Source organism: Palaemon carinicauda, chromosome 33 (genome assembly GCF_036898095.1).
Source record: "Palaemon carinicauda isolate YSFRI2023 chromosome 33, ASM3689809v2, whole genome shotgun sequence".
Lineage (NCBI taxonomy): Eukaryota > Metazoa > Arthropoda > Malacostraca > Decapoda > Palaemonidae > Palaemon > Palaemon carinicauda.
Genome location: NC_090757.1, coordinates 2,691,242 through 2,704,682, shown reverse-complemented (window position 1 = coordinate 2,704,682; position 13,441 = coordinate 2,691,242). Strand labels below are relative to the sequence as shown.

The 13,441-nt window shown below is 43.3% G+C and overlaps 1 protein-coding gene across 1 annotated transcript in view; it reads left to right on the top strand.

Moving 5' to 3' along the window:
- LOC137625817 (neuferricin) overlaps nt 1-11,732 on the top strand; it is a 41,057-nt gene extending 29,325 nt beyond the window's left edge. Inside the window, exon 5 of the mRNA XM_068356689.1 lies at nt 11,484-11,732. The gene's annotated coding sequence lies outside the window, so the exon portion shown is untranslated. The remainder of the gene's footprint in view (nt 1-11,483) is intronic.
- The last annotated feature ends 1,709 nt before the right edge of the window (nt 11,733-13,441 follow it).

The following is a 13,441-nucleotide window of genomic DNA, read 5'->3' as shown; positions in this document are numbered from 1 at the left end:
AGGTTTGTGCACATGGTACATACCTGCGGGTCCCAATACCGGAGATCACCTTTGGAGACTGCGCATGCTGCGTGCCTCCTACACAAATCATGTCCGCAGAAGTTCTTGCTGCGGACGTTGCAGAAAACGCTTCCACACTTCGGATGGTCCTCCTGTAAAGAGAGGAAAATTCCATGAGTATCAAGTGAACTACGTATCACTGGATATACATAGCTTAGCACAACTAAACTAGAAAGGAAAGACACACACTTGTATTTCCCGCACAGTCAATTGCTGCAACCTTCCAGATAATAAAATTGTATGGTTAATCTATTCTAGAGCAACCAATGAATAATTTCCAGAGGAAACAGGTGTAGCTCACACCCAAAAAATGATTTTAAAATGCTGGATAGTAGACAAGAAAGAACTCACTTTCTTTATCTGTAAGGTTACACCAAAGGGTTGTGCGAGACAACACAAAAGTGTTAAAAAAACTTAGTGTTGTAACAAATACTATACTATAGTTTTCTCCCTACAGTATATACTATACTGAAAAATACTGGCTACAGAATAGAAGGTAATGTGCCGGCCGGCACACACCTTAACTAGTTCCAGGGTATACTACTTAAGAACTATAAGGTGGAAGAACGCTGGTTCAAATGCATGTGCCGGCCGGCAACTACACAAGATAGCACCCGGCTGCCGGCCACCAATCTTAGCGGCCAGCAGACAATGGTGTGATATATAGCCGGCCGGCAAAGGTATACAACCAATGCCGGCCGGCAGCAAAAGAACCAGAGAACTCCGACTGCCCGGCTGCCGGCCACTCAGGCCGGCAGCTGGGCTAGAGTACAACACTAGAAGAAAAACAGAATGCATGCCGGGATAAGAGACTGTACTACCTCATAACCCGGCAACCCGAAAGAGTGCACATAAGGAAGGGGAGAATATAACTTCAGGCTTCCTGACCAATGCCATCTGGCTCTACAGACAAACATGGATGAGAGACCAAGGGAGGTCTGGGCAGCACTCAAAGCAGAAGACCCTTGCCGGCCGGCACGCAATGCCGGCCGGCAAGGGACTGAGTCAACCCCACATCCTAACCTATGCTAGGTACAGATGTAGAATGACGGACAGGAATGCAATGGCTAGGCCATCACAAAGGAAAGAGGGGGAAAGGGAGAAGAGGGTCCTGCCAACCTTGCTCTAATAATGAATCACCCGCAGCCAAGAAAACTAGGGGAGATCCGAGGAGGGAGGCCAGCAATACTTGCCAACTCCCTCGGAACCAAAGCAAGGAAGGCGTTGTTATTCACAGAAAAGAGGATCTTATCCTCCACACTGAGAACAACAACACAGGACTAGTCTGCTAGATCACAAGAAGAAGGAATCATCTCGTACAGAAACCTTCGAAAGTGAACTAAGGAGGCTAAGCCTCCTATGTCTGTTGTCAGTCTAGCGAGGGAATCTCAACCACAAGCTAGACATAAACAGACTCAGACTAAGAACTCTGATGTCCTGCCCCCTCCCTGAAGCCAGACTTACTGGAAACAGGAAGGAACAGAAACACCCTAATAAAGTTGTATCTAAAGTCAATTCAGATAAACCATTAGGGTTAAGCCCAAGGCTTAAACAGAGGGAAAGGGATTGCACACCTTCTCCAAAGAGAAGAGAGCAACCGGGGAGTGTGGGAAAGTATATTAAGGCCCCATAGACAACTAGCCTAGGCGCAAAGAGAATCGATTACCTAAATCACCGAAACTCACTCGTATACTATCTTGGAAGAAATCAACATAATCTTAAATGTATAAAACTGCCTAAAGCTTCAATAAAATTTTAAAACTCTCGGAAATCTGAATATCATGCAGGAAAGTACTAGGGCCAAACGACTAGGCTACAAGGTCTAGCGTAGGCCAGAATCGGCAAATCCTTCGCCAAAACAAAAATACTAAAAGCATCATATAAAGAAATCCTATGTAACGCTAAACAGCTAAAATTATTAAAGCAAAACAGCCGGAAACGTCGCTCTGGCTAACTAAATAACTCATACCTAGCAAGCGACAGCGTCCAGGACGCCTCCGGGACACTCCGGTAGGCAACAGCTCTTGTAACACCGATATCACTATCAAATCACTTTTAAATTTACCAAGAGCTTACATTTATACATAAAAGAAATAATACTCAACTTATCAGAAGCAGAAGAAGTTGGAGAAAGCATTATAAGTTGAAATAATCCAAGAATTGCGAGAAACACAGGGAAAAAACACAGAGTTGTTGAGCTACGCAAAAAGGAATACAGATGGCGCCGTGAGCGGCGAAATGCACGCTTACGAAACGGGAGAGGAGAGATACCTTGCGAGCGGCTCTCCTTTCTTTCTCGTTTTTGTTTTCTTGCCAATTGACCCCTTCGAAGTGTTAACTCTGTTCGGGGTGCAGATTGCTATGTGGCGTGTCAAGAATACGTCCTCTGATATTTCGCGATATCCCTGGTTCTTTTATTAGGGATATTCGCTCCAGGAGTTAGAATTCTGGGTACCTTAAGGTAAATTCTCTGGGAATATCGCCGTAGTTATATATACCCAAGGAAGCTACCCTTTAGGAACTTCCATCAGGACGACATGGCTTGAGCCCAAAAAAGGTTCCTCATAAGCACTGACTCCAGTAGGAGGAGGAATATTTGGATCTAGGCTGCCAACCATGTCTTCTATCCTGGAATCCATTGTCGTTTTGAGTTTGCACAAGCAAAGTAAAGTCATTAAAGAGATTAAAAAGCTCATTAATATTAGTTCCGGCAAATTTGGTAATAGCCGGTGTAGTATCAGCTACCTCATTTACCCAAAAATCAACTAGCCTTTTCTTCTCTGGCTTTCCTGCTGAATTAAAAGACAGTTACAACTTGAATCTTTTATGTGAATATCTACCAAATGAAGATAAACTTTTTGATAGAAACTGGAGAGAGATTTACATTCTTCACAACTGTTATTCAAATCATACTTTGGCCCCACCATGGGACACAAAGAGAATGAGGATCATTATCGCCCAGCAATGAATCCCTTGAAAAACCATCACAAGAAGACATAGAAAATCCAGAAGACAACCCCGTAAATTGAACGAATAATAACTTTTCTATAAAACTTCTTAAAAAAGCAAAATTAGGTAACAAAAATGTAGTATACAGGTATTTCAAAAAAAATAAATGAAAATGTGAAGGAAATTATTATTAAAACAATTTACCATTGGTAATGTTAAGAGGACGCTAGAAGGATTCAGGTCATAGTTAACCCTTTTTTTCTTAAAAGTTTAGCTTCTAAGCCCTCTTAGAAATGTGTATTACGATATAAATTCTAATCTTGAAGTGCTTGAAATGACAAAAACATAATTTCATAAATAAAATTTGTGATTTCAATACTTACAACCCAACATTCATTTCGCTACACATTTTGCAAGCCTAGCTTGATTGACATACTCAAAATTAAGGAATAGTAGTGGGTTTGTATGATTATCCCTTATACTGTATCTTATACCTTAAGAACTACTACACTAATGGCCACCGGAGGCTGCCATCCAGAAACCATAAATAGATTAATTGCAGAATTTTCCCATAGTTACATCTAGAAACTGAATAGTGCCAGACCATATAACCCAAACTCTATAAATCAAAATAAAATCAAAGTTACAGAAGAATTGCAAGATAGTTTTCAGTAGGTATTGCCATAAGGAAGCCATTCTATTAGAGAGGAAAGTTGATTAAAGGTGTTTTACAAATGCCATTGCACAAGTTTAAAATCCAGAAGGATGTTAGGGCCACTTTGCTAGAGTTTCTAACGAGATTTTGTTCTTCTCTTTTCCTCTTCTTGAAACCACTGGAAGATTATTACTGTATACCTATGGCTATAGCAATGAGACTTATAGCTGATAGTTTGACTAATCATAACACAATACAGTGTATCTTAAAACATAATAACCCCTATGAAATGGAGTTAGCATAATCTAAACAAGTGGAGAAGCTAGTTCATTTGCAACAATCAGGAACACAGTGATAGCTTGGATATACCTCAGTATGCTGTACCAAAGACATTGGAGTCCAATATACAGACTACATTTAGAGAGACATTGGGGTCCAATATACAGACTACATTTAGAGAGACATTGGGGTCCAATATACAGACTACATTTAGAGAGACATTGGGGTCCAATATACAGACTACATTTAGAGAGACATTGGGGTCCAATATACAGACTACATTTAGAGAGACATTGGGGTCCAATATACAGACTACATCTAGAGAGACATTGGGGTCCAATATACCGACTACATCTAGAGAGACATTGGGGTCCAATATACAGACTACATTTAGAGAGACATTGGGGTCCAATATACCGACTACATCTAGAGAGACATTGGGGTCCAATATACAGACTACATTTAGAGAGACATTGGGGTCCAATATACAGACTACATTTAGAGAGACATTGGGGTCCAATATATAGACTACATTTAGGACACAATATAACAACTGAAACAGATACTGGCATTACAAACACATATCAACTTGAGACAGAGATGCAGAAACCTCAAAATTCTACATATCTGGAATACAGCAAGGGACCAAATACAAAATAGTTTGCTAGGTTTTTTGACAAAGCATAAGAATGAAAGCTTTAGACAGTAGAGAGACGAAAGGATTAACCATAACCAATTAAAGTATAACCTGTAACTTTGCTACCTTAATCAACATAAAAACACCCAAAATTAAAAACTATACATAAAGTTAACAGTAATATGTTATTTTCATTAGTAAAATAAATTTTTGAATATACTTACCCGATAATCATGTAGCTGTCAACTCCGTTGCCCGACAGAATTCTACGGAAGGGATACGCCAGCGATCGCTATACAAGAGGGGGGTGTACTCACAAGCGCCACCTGTGGCCAGGTACTGCAGTACTTCTTGTTGACACCACCTCAATTTTTCCTCGGTCCACTGGTTCTATGGGGAGGAAGGGTGGGTCAATTAAATCATGATTATCGGGTAAGTATATTCAAAAATTTATTTTACTAATGAAAATAACATTTTTCAATATTAATCTTACCCGATAATCATGTAGCTGATTCACACCCAGGGAGGTGGGTGAAAACCAGTGTACATGTATATCAAGAAGCTAAGTATCCCGTATTTCATATTATCAGTTATTCAAAATAACAATGAAATTATAAGTACCTGGTAAGGAAGTCGACTTGAGCCATTACTCTGCCTTAAATAAGTTCGTCTTCCTTACTGAGCGCAGCGTTCCTCTTAGGAGGCTGAACAACTCTAAGGTGCTGAAGTATCAAGGGCTGCAACCCATACTAAAGGACCTCATCACAACCTTTAACCTCGGCGCTTCTCAAGAAAGAATTGACCACCCGCCAAATCAACAAGGATGTGGAAGGCTTCTTAGCCGACCGTACAACCCATAAAAAGTATTCAAGAGAAAGGTTAAAAGGTTATGGGATTATGGGAATGTAGTGGCTGAGCCCCCGCCTACTACTGCATTCGTTGCTACGAATGGTCCCAGGGTGTAGCAGTACTCGTAAAGAGACTGGACATCTTTGAGATAGAATGATGCGAACACTGACTTGCTTCTCCAATAGGTTGCATCCATAACACTCTGCAGAGAACGGTTCTGTTTGAAGGCCACTGAAGTAGCCACAGCTCCCACTTCATGTGTCCTTACCTTCAGCAAAGCAAGGTCTTCTTCCTTCAGATGAGAATGTGCTTCCCTAATCAGAAGCCTGAATAGTAAGAAACTGAGTTCTTAGACCTTGGAAAAGAAGGTTTCTTGATAGCACACCATAAGGCTTCTGATTGTCCTCGTAAAGGTTAAGACCTTTTTAGATAGTACCTAAGAGCTCTAACTGGGCAAAGTACTCTCTCCAGTTCATTCCCCACCAAGTTGGACAGGCTTGGGATCTCGAACGACTTAGGCCAAGGACGTGAAGGAAGCTCGTTTAGCAAAAACCGAGCTGCAAGGAACATGTAGCCGTTTCAGATGTGAAAACAATGATCCTGCTGAAGGCGTGGATCTCACTTACTCTTTTAGCTGTTGTCAAGCACACGAGGAAAAGAGTTTTTAATGTGAGGTCCTAAAAAGAGGCTGATTGGAGAGGTTCAAATCTTGATGACATAAGGAACCTTAGGACCACGTCTAGATTCCAGCCTGGAGTGGACAACCGACGTTCCTTTGAGGTCTCAAAAGACCTAGGGAGGTCCTGTAGATCTTTGTTGGTGGAAAGATCCAAGCCTCTGTGGCGGAAAACCGCTGCCAACATACTTCTGTAACCCTTGATCGTAGGAGCTGAAAGGGATCTTACTTTCCTTAGATGTAACAGGAAGTCAGCAATCTGGGTTACAGTGGTACTGGTTGAGGAAACTGCATTGGTCTTGTACCAGCTACGGAAGACTTCCCCTTGAGACTGATAGATTCTGAGAGTGGATGTTCTCCTTGCTCTGGCAATCGCTCTGGCTGCCTCCTTCGAAAAGCCCCTAGCTCTTGAGAGTCTTTCGAAAGTCTGAAGGCAGTCAGACGAAGAGCGTGGAGGTTTGGGTGTACCTTCTTTACGTGAGGTTGACATAGAAGGTTCACTCCTAGAGGAAGAGTCCTGGGAATGTCGACCAGCCATTGCAGTACCTCTATGAACCATTCTCTCGCGGGCCAGAGCGGAGCCAACCAACGTCAGCCGTGTCCCTTTGCGAGAGGAGAACTTCTGAAGTACCCTGTTGACAATCTTGAACGGCGGGAATGCATACAGGTCGAGATGGGACCAATCCAGCAGAAAAGCATCCACGTGAACTGCTGCTGGGTCTGGAATCGGAGAACAATACAACAGGAGTCTCTAGGTTATCGAGGTAGCGAACAGATCTATGGTTGGCTGACCCCACAGGGCCCAAAGTCTGCTGCAAACATTCTTGTGAAGGGTCCACTCTGTGGGGATGACCTGACCCTTCCGGCTGAGGCGATCTGCCATGACATTCATACCGCCCTGAATGAACCTCGTTACCAGCGTGAGCTTTCGATCTTTTGACCAGATGAGGAGGTCCCTTGTGATCTAGAACAACTTCCACGAAAGAGTCCCTCCCTGCTTGAAGATGTAAGCCAGGGCTGTGGTGTTGTCAGAGTCCACCTCCACCACCTTGTTAAGCTGGAGGGACTTGAAGTTTATCAAGGCCAGAAGAACCGCCAACAACTCCTTGCAATTGATGTGAAGTGTCCTTTGCTCCTGATTCCATGTTCCCGAGCATTCCTGTCCGTCCAAAGTCGCACCCCAGCCCGTGTCTGATGCGTCCGAGAGGAGACGGCGGTCGGGTTTCTGAACAGCCAAAGGTAGACTTCCTTGAGAAGAAAGCTGTTCTTACACCACGCGAGAGAAGACCTCCTCTCTTCGGAAACAGGAACTGAGACCGTCTCTAGCGTCATGTCCTTTATCCAGTGAGCAGCTAGATGATACTGAAGGGGGGGGAGGTGGAGTCTCCCTAACATGATGAACAGGGCCAGCGATGAAAGTGTCCCTGTTAGACTCATCCACTACCTGACTGAGCATCGGTTCCTTCTCAGCATGCTCTGGATGCATTCTAGGGCTTGGAAGATCCTTGGGGCCGACGGAAAAGCCCGAAAAGCTCGACTCTGAAGATCCATACCCAGGTAGACAATGGTCTGGGATGGGACGAGCTGAGACTCCTCAAAATTGACCAGGAGGCCCAGTTCCTTGGTCAGATCCATAGTCCATCTGAGAATCTCCAGACAGCGACGACTTGTGGGAGCTCTTAAAAGCCAGTCGTCTGACGGAGCCGGACACAAGATCATGGTACTGCTGCACAGTCTGTGAACTGTCAACCATGGGGAAGCGAGGAAGTACAGTGACAACCCGAAGCTGTCTAGACTGTCTGGGTCGTACAGACAACTCCTTATCGGGTTGCTGAGGTTGCCGCACTGCGTCACAACAAGTCACTTCTGCTGGTTGTTGAACGTCTTCCCAGTGACACACTGACTCCGTAAACAAAAAAATCCTCTAACAAGGACTAAGCTTGGACTGCATGTCTTGCAACACAGCTCAAGGTCTATGGGAGCAGGTGTGGTAACAGACGGGGTTAGCGACTGAAGTGGAACCATTACCTTCCCTGGAAGCATGTTATGCTTAAATAAAAGTCCATAGGAGGCTACGCAGCTAAAGGCTCCTCTCCAAATGACAGAGTCCTCAAGGGAATATCAGAAGGAGGGAGAAAAGCACTTTCTCATCTACAGGGACCATATCCGAGAAAAGCTAAGTTCTCTCAGTGAGGGTTTCACTGGTGCAAAAGCAGCAGACTAGAAGGCAACGTTATGAAACTGCTTGACAGTCTAGTGAGTTGGCAACAACCAAAGATGTGTGACTGAGAAGCATGCGGTAAGGTATGCAGAGCATGCTGTATGCAGAGCATGCTGTATGCAGAGCATGCTGTATGTAGAGCATGCTGAAAGGTAAGCAGAGCATGTTGCATGGCGTGTAACATTTCTCAGAAATTCCATGACCAGTGCTGGATTGAGTAATATCGCATTACTGTCCATGAAAGTGCACGTGCCGAGGGAATTGATTTAGACTGTTTTGTTGCTGAATTTGATAGCCGGCATGATAATCGTAGAATTAAGCTGCACTAAATATACGTACTATAATCTACTTCACCTCAGGAAAGGGAAACTCGCCCTGTTGGCACACTGCATTACTTCATGCATGCTTGCATGGGGTTTTAATATCAACTTAATATTTACATTACATTCATAACTCATGATTCATTTTTGTTTTGAAGATATTTTTGCCATATTTGCGATTTTGTTAAAAATATATTGCAAGGAATACATATATATTTTTTTTTTTATTTAAGTAATACGAATAACCTCCATTATCATAATGTTTGTGTAGGCATACATGTATATGATTACAAATGCAAGTTATGAAAGTAATGAGGTGTTATTATTGTGATTTGTTATTTCAAAGTTGAATGGGAAGAGGCTCAAGTTGAGGAGAAAGTGGCAGATGCATGCGTTGAGGTGGCTGACTCATAGCATGAGGTTCCTGCCTCAAGAGTTGCGCTTGCCTCAAGGGTTGAGGTGGCTGCGCAGAGAGAGGCTCTTGACTCACGAGTTGAGGTTCTTGAGGTGTGAGCTGCGAGAGTTGAGGTAGCGGCTGCGCAGAACGCAGTTCCTGTCTCACGAGTTGAGGTTCCTGAGGAGCTAGCCTCAAGAGTTGAGGCTCTCGCCTTGAGGAAAGTTGAGGTAGCAGCTGCGAGAGCTGAGGTGGCTGCCTCAAGGATGGTAGAGGTTGTCGTACCTCAAAAGGTTGTTGCCTCGAAGATGGTCTAACTGCAAGAAAATCTTGCCTCAAGGCAGAAGACTCCTGCTCCCATTGTTGAGGTTGCCTTAAGGAAGGTTGAGGTTGCTGCACAACGCTGGTAACTGGCAACTCCGAACGCGGTAAGGTAGCTTGAGGAACCTCAACTTCGTACGCCTGGCAGACTGGACTGCGGGGAGGCGGAGCGCTCGCAGGAGGAGGTGTAACCTTCTCAGCCTGAAACTCACGCATTAAGACCGCAAGCTGCGACTGCATGGACTGCAGCAAAGTCATCTTGGGATCAACAGACGATAAGGTCTGTTGAGGCAAAGCCTTAACAGAAGATGAGGTCTGTTGAGGCATCGCCTTACCTCTCTTAGGAGGTGTGCAGTCACCTGATGACTGCGGAGAGTCAGAGCTAACCCAATGACTGCATCCGGGTTGTTGAACTCTAGAGGTCTGGACTTTACGTTTAAGAGGTCTTGAGACCTGAGTCCAGCGTTTTCTCCCCGAAATTTCTTCTGCAGACGAGCAAAATAAGGGCTCAATCGTCTGCGGGTGGGAGTGACGATCTCTGTAAGACACGCCCGCAACCACCGAGGATACTTCTGTGCGCCGATCAAGGCCTGCCGAACCCTTTTGCCCTTCGACATTGCTTCTCCCCTGGGCTTGGGAGCTTGCAAGAGGTCCCGGACTGGGAGGACGACTGGCACGCACAGAAGTACCCTCACGCACAACACTGACACACTTTGCGCTAATCACTTATCACTTTTGATTTTCTGTTTGCACTTATTTCACTGAACTCGAAACTTTAAGTGGTTTGTACCTGAAACACGCAATTCTATCCTTCCTTAAAAGTTAGTAATTGCGAAAACAGAATTACAATGTAACAGAAAAATCTAATGAAAGATAAATAATTCAGTGGCTGGAAAGAGACTAAACACTAGATCAAATAAACTACGTTTAAAATCTCTCACCGCATAAAGCTTGAGAACAAGAATAAAACTCTAGAAACGTTTACCTTCTTCCCCTAAAGAGACTAGGGAGAAGAGCAAAAACGATAACAACGTTACTCGCTTGAACGAAACGTTTATCCAGCTCTCTCTCCCTCCGTCTCTATCTCTCTCTCTCTCTCTCTCTTGACTTAGAACCTGAGAGAAGAGCCCAATCATATATATCGTTAAAACATATTATTGTTAAAGGAAAAAACTGAAATATTTCCCAAATAAAAAGTTCCTTTATTAGAATTAAAACCATTAAGCTAAGAAAGAATGAACAAAACGCTAGAAACGGTTACTCTTACTGCAACGTGACACCGTGAAAATTCTCTCTCTATCGTAACGATAGAGCGCAAGTTGAACGTACTGAACGTCAACAACTGCAGAGACAAAACAAAACGTTAGTTCAACTTTGAAAACAGTACGAGACTATCAAAGAAATTCTTTCAAAAACATTAAAATAGCATAATATGTTAACAGGTAAAACCGAAATGACGGGCTCAATGTTAATTAACTTCGGTACCAAGAAAAGACCGCCTACTATTAGGAAAGGTCGAATATAAACAAATATAAAAATTAATTTTAATAAGTTTATAATAAAAGGAAGTTAATCGAAGAGGCCTATAAAAGGCGGAGAGATATAAAATAAATCTATAACTTTTGTTAAGCAAAATTAAGAAAGAGAGTCTATACTCTCTTAGACACCAACACTTCCGTCTAAGGGAAGGGTCGGCCATTTAAAAGTGAAAGAGAGTTAATACTCTCTTCGTCACCATAATTAATCAAATTAATTCCAAAAGCTAGCTAAGCTAATGATAAAACTTCTGAATAGCGAAAGCTAAACTCTAGAGCAAATACATCACCAAATTGTGAGCAAAAAACTCCAGAATCAACAGCGTATCCATGTAGGTCTAGCCGGAGGCACGACAGAGGAAAAATTGAGGTGGTGTCAACAAGAAGTACTGCAGTACCTGGCCACAGGTGGCGCTTGTGAGTACACCCCCCTCTTGTATAGCGATCGCTGGCGTATCCCTTCCGTAGAATTCTGTCGGGCAACGGAGTTGACAGCTACATGATTATCGGGTAAGATTAATATTGAAAAAAAATACTGTCATTAACGAAGAACACACATTATTAATATACTTTTTTTTCTTTTTCAGGTATCCTGTTTTGTAATGGGATTTTCATTAAAGGATCTGCAAAATAATATTTAAAAGATCTGTCCAATTGATTTTAAGTACATTCCACTATTTAATATTATTAGCAATAAGTTAAATTGTTAAGATATAAGAGTGCAGGTATATTTTAGTAACTGCTATGAATAGAGGTGATATTTTTTCTCTGTGATTGTGGATGTTTGTAAGACATTCATGGCACTGTATTGTTATGTTTTATAAATTCTCAATTTCTCTATGATTTTATTTACCTAAACAAACCCTTTATATTGAAGAGGCAGTCTGGTTTTTTTTTTTTCTACATTTATATGCTGTAAATATACAGATTTAACTGTTCTCTTTTATTACAGGGAAAAGTTGAGTATTTATTTACAATATTGGAACAGAAGTATACACATCCCACAATGTCCCACCATTAAGGCTTACTGCATAGGGTACTGTAAAGACTTAAACGAAGTCCATCTTGGTCATGCTTTCATTATTGCTGCTTCACATATAGCTGGAGAGTGCAGTGTGGAAGAGTTGAAATATTTATTTTTCAATATTTAACTTAGCCGGTGATTATATAGCTGCAACTCTGTTGCTCGACAGACAACTCTACGGTAAAAACTCGCCAGCGATCGCTACACAGGTTGCGGGTGTGCCCAACAGCGCCATCTGTCGACCAGATACCCAGTTCTCAATGTAAACAAAGACTCAATTTTCTCTCTGTCGCCGTGTCGGCAAGACGTACTTTACTCGCTGTTGCTAAACTGGAGTTTTTCACATCTAATTGGTGAAGTACTATATTCTAGTTTTGAGCTTTCGCTGTGCAGGGTTTTTCTTCACACAAATCCTTGAACTCTTTTTGATAACGGATTCTTTGTTGATGACTTTTTGATCGTTTTTTGGAATTTCCCTTGACCAATTCAAAATGGCTGACCCTTCACAAGTCCCCAAATTTAGGAAATGCAATGCTAGGGACTGTTCTAGGCGTCTTCCGAAGGCTTCTATCGACCCTCACACTGTTTGTTCCAATTGTCGGGATAAAACCTGTCAATTGGAAGATCGGTGTGAGGAGTGCGTTGGCCTTTCGGAATTCGATTTTATCGAATTTCAAAAGTACACACGTAGGCTAGAGAGAGATAGAGTTAGGAGAAGTTCTTCTCGTTCTATTGATATATCCTCTCCTCACGCCCCACAACCTATTCCTTCCCCTGTAGTGGTTGCTCCTAACCCCCCTCCTGGCACTCAGGAACCATCGATGGCTGATATGATGCGTGCCATCCAGGCTCTGGGTGAGAGAGTTGAGTCCCTTGCTAGTGACCGTAATCAGCTCATGGCGGATGTGAAGGAGCTTAAGTGCCAAAGTGCAGTGGGAAGTGCTAAAGTGCCAAGTGATAGTGTTGTGGACAGTGTTGCGCTTGAGGGTTCGTCTGTTCGTGCCTGTCGTCCTCCTAGTCCGGGACCTCTTGCAAGCTCCCAAGTCCAGGGGAGAAGCAATGTCGTACGACGCATGGGTTCGAGAGGCTTTAATCAGCGAACAGACGTTCCCTCCGTGGTATCGGGCGTATCTACCCAAGATCGCCCCTACCTAACTAAGACGAGAGAGCCCATTTATACCTCGTCTTCTGAAGGTGTTTCTCGCAAGAAACTTTGGACCAAGGTCTCGCGACCGTTAAAACGCAAGTCGGTCCCTTCAGCACAAGTCCAACGGCCCGGTTGTAGCCACTGGGTCAGTTCGGACTCGTTGCCGTCATCCGATGACTGCTCACCGCCTAAGAGAGGCAAAGCGGTACCACTTCAGACAGTTACACCGTCTGTCGCCGCACCTGCTCCCGTAGACCCTAAGTGGTCTCTACTGCAAGACATGCAGTCTAAACTTACGTCTCTGATGCAGGACTTTCGTGTGGAGAAGGTTGCTGCCGTACCAGCTAGTGCAGTACCTAGCCTACAACCCTCCA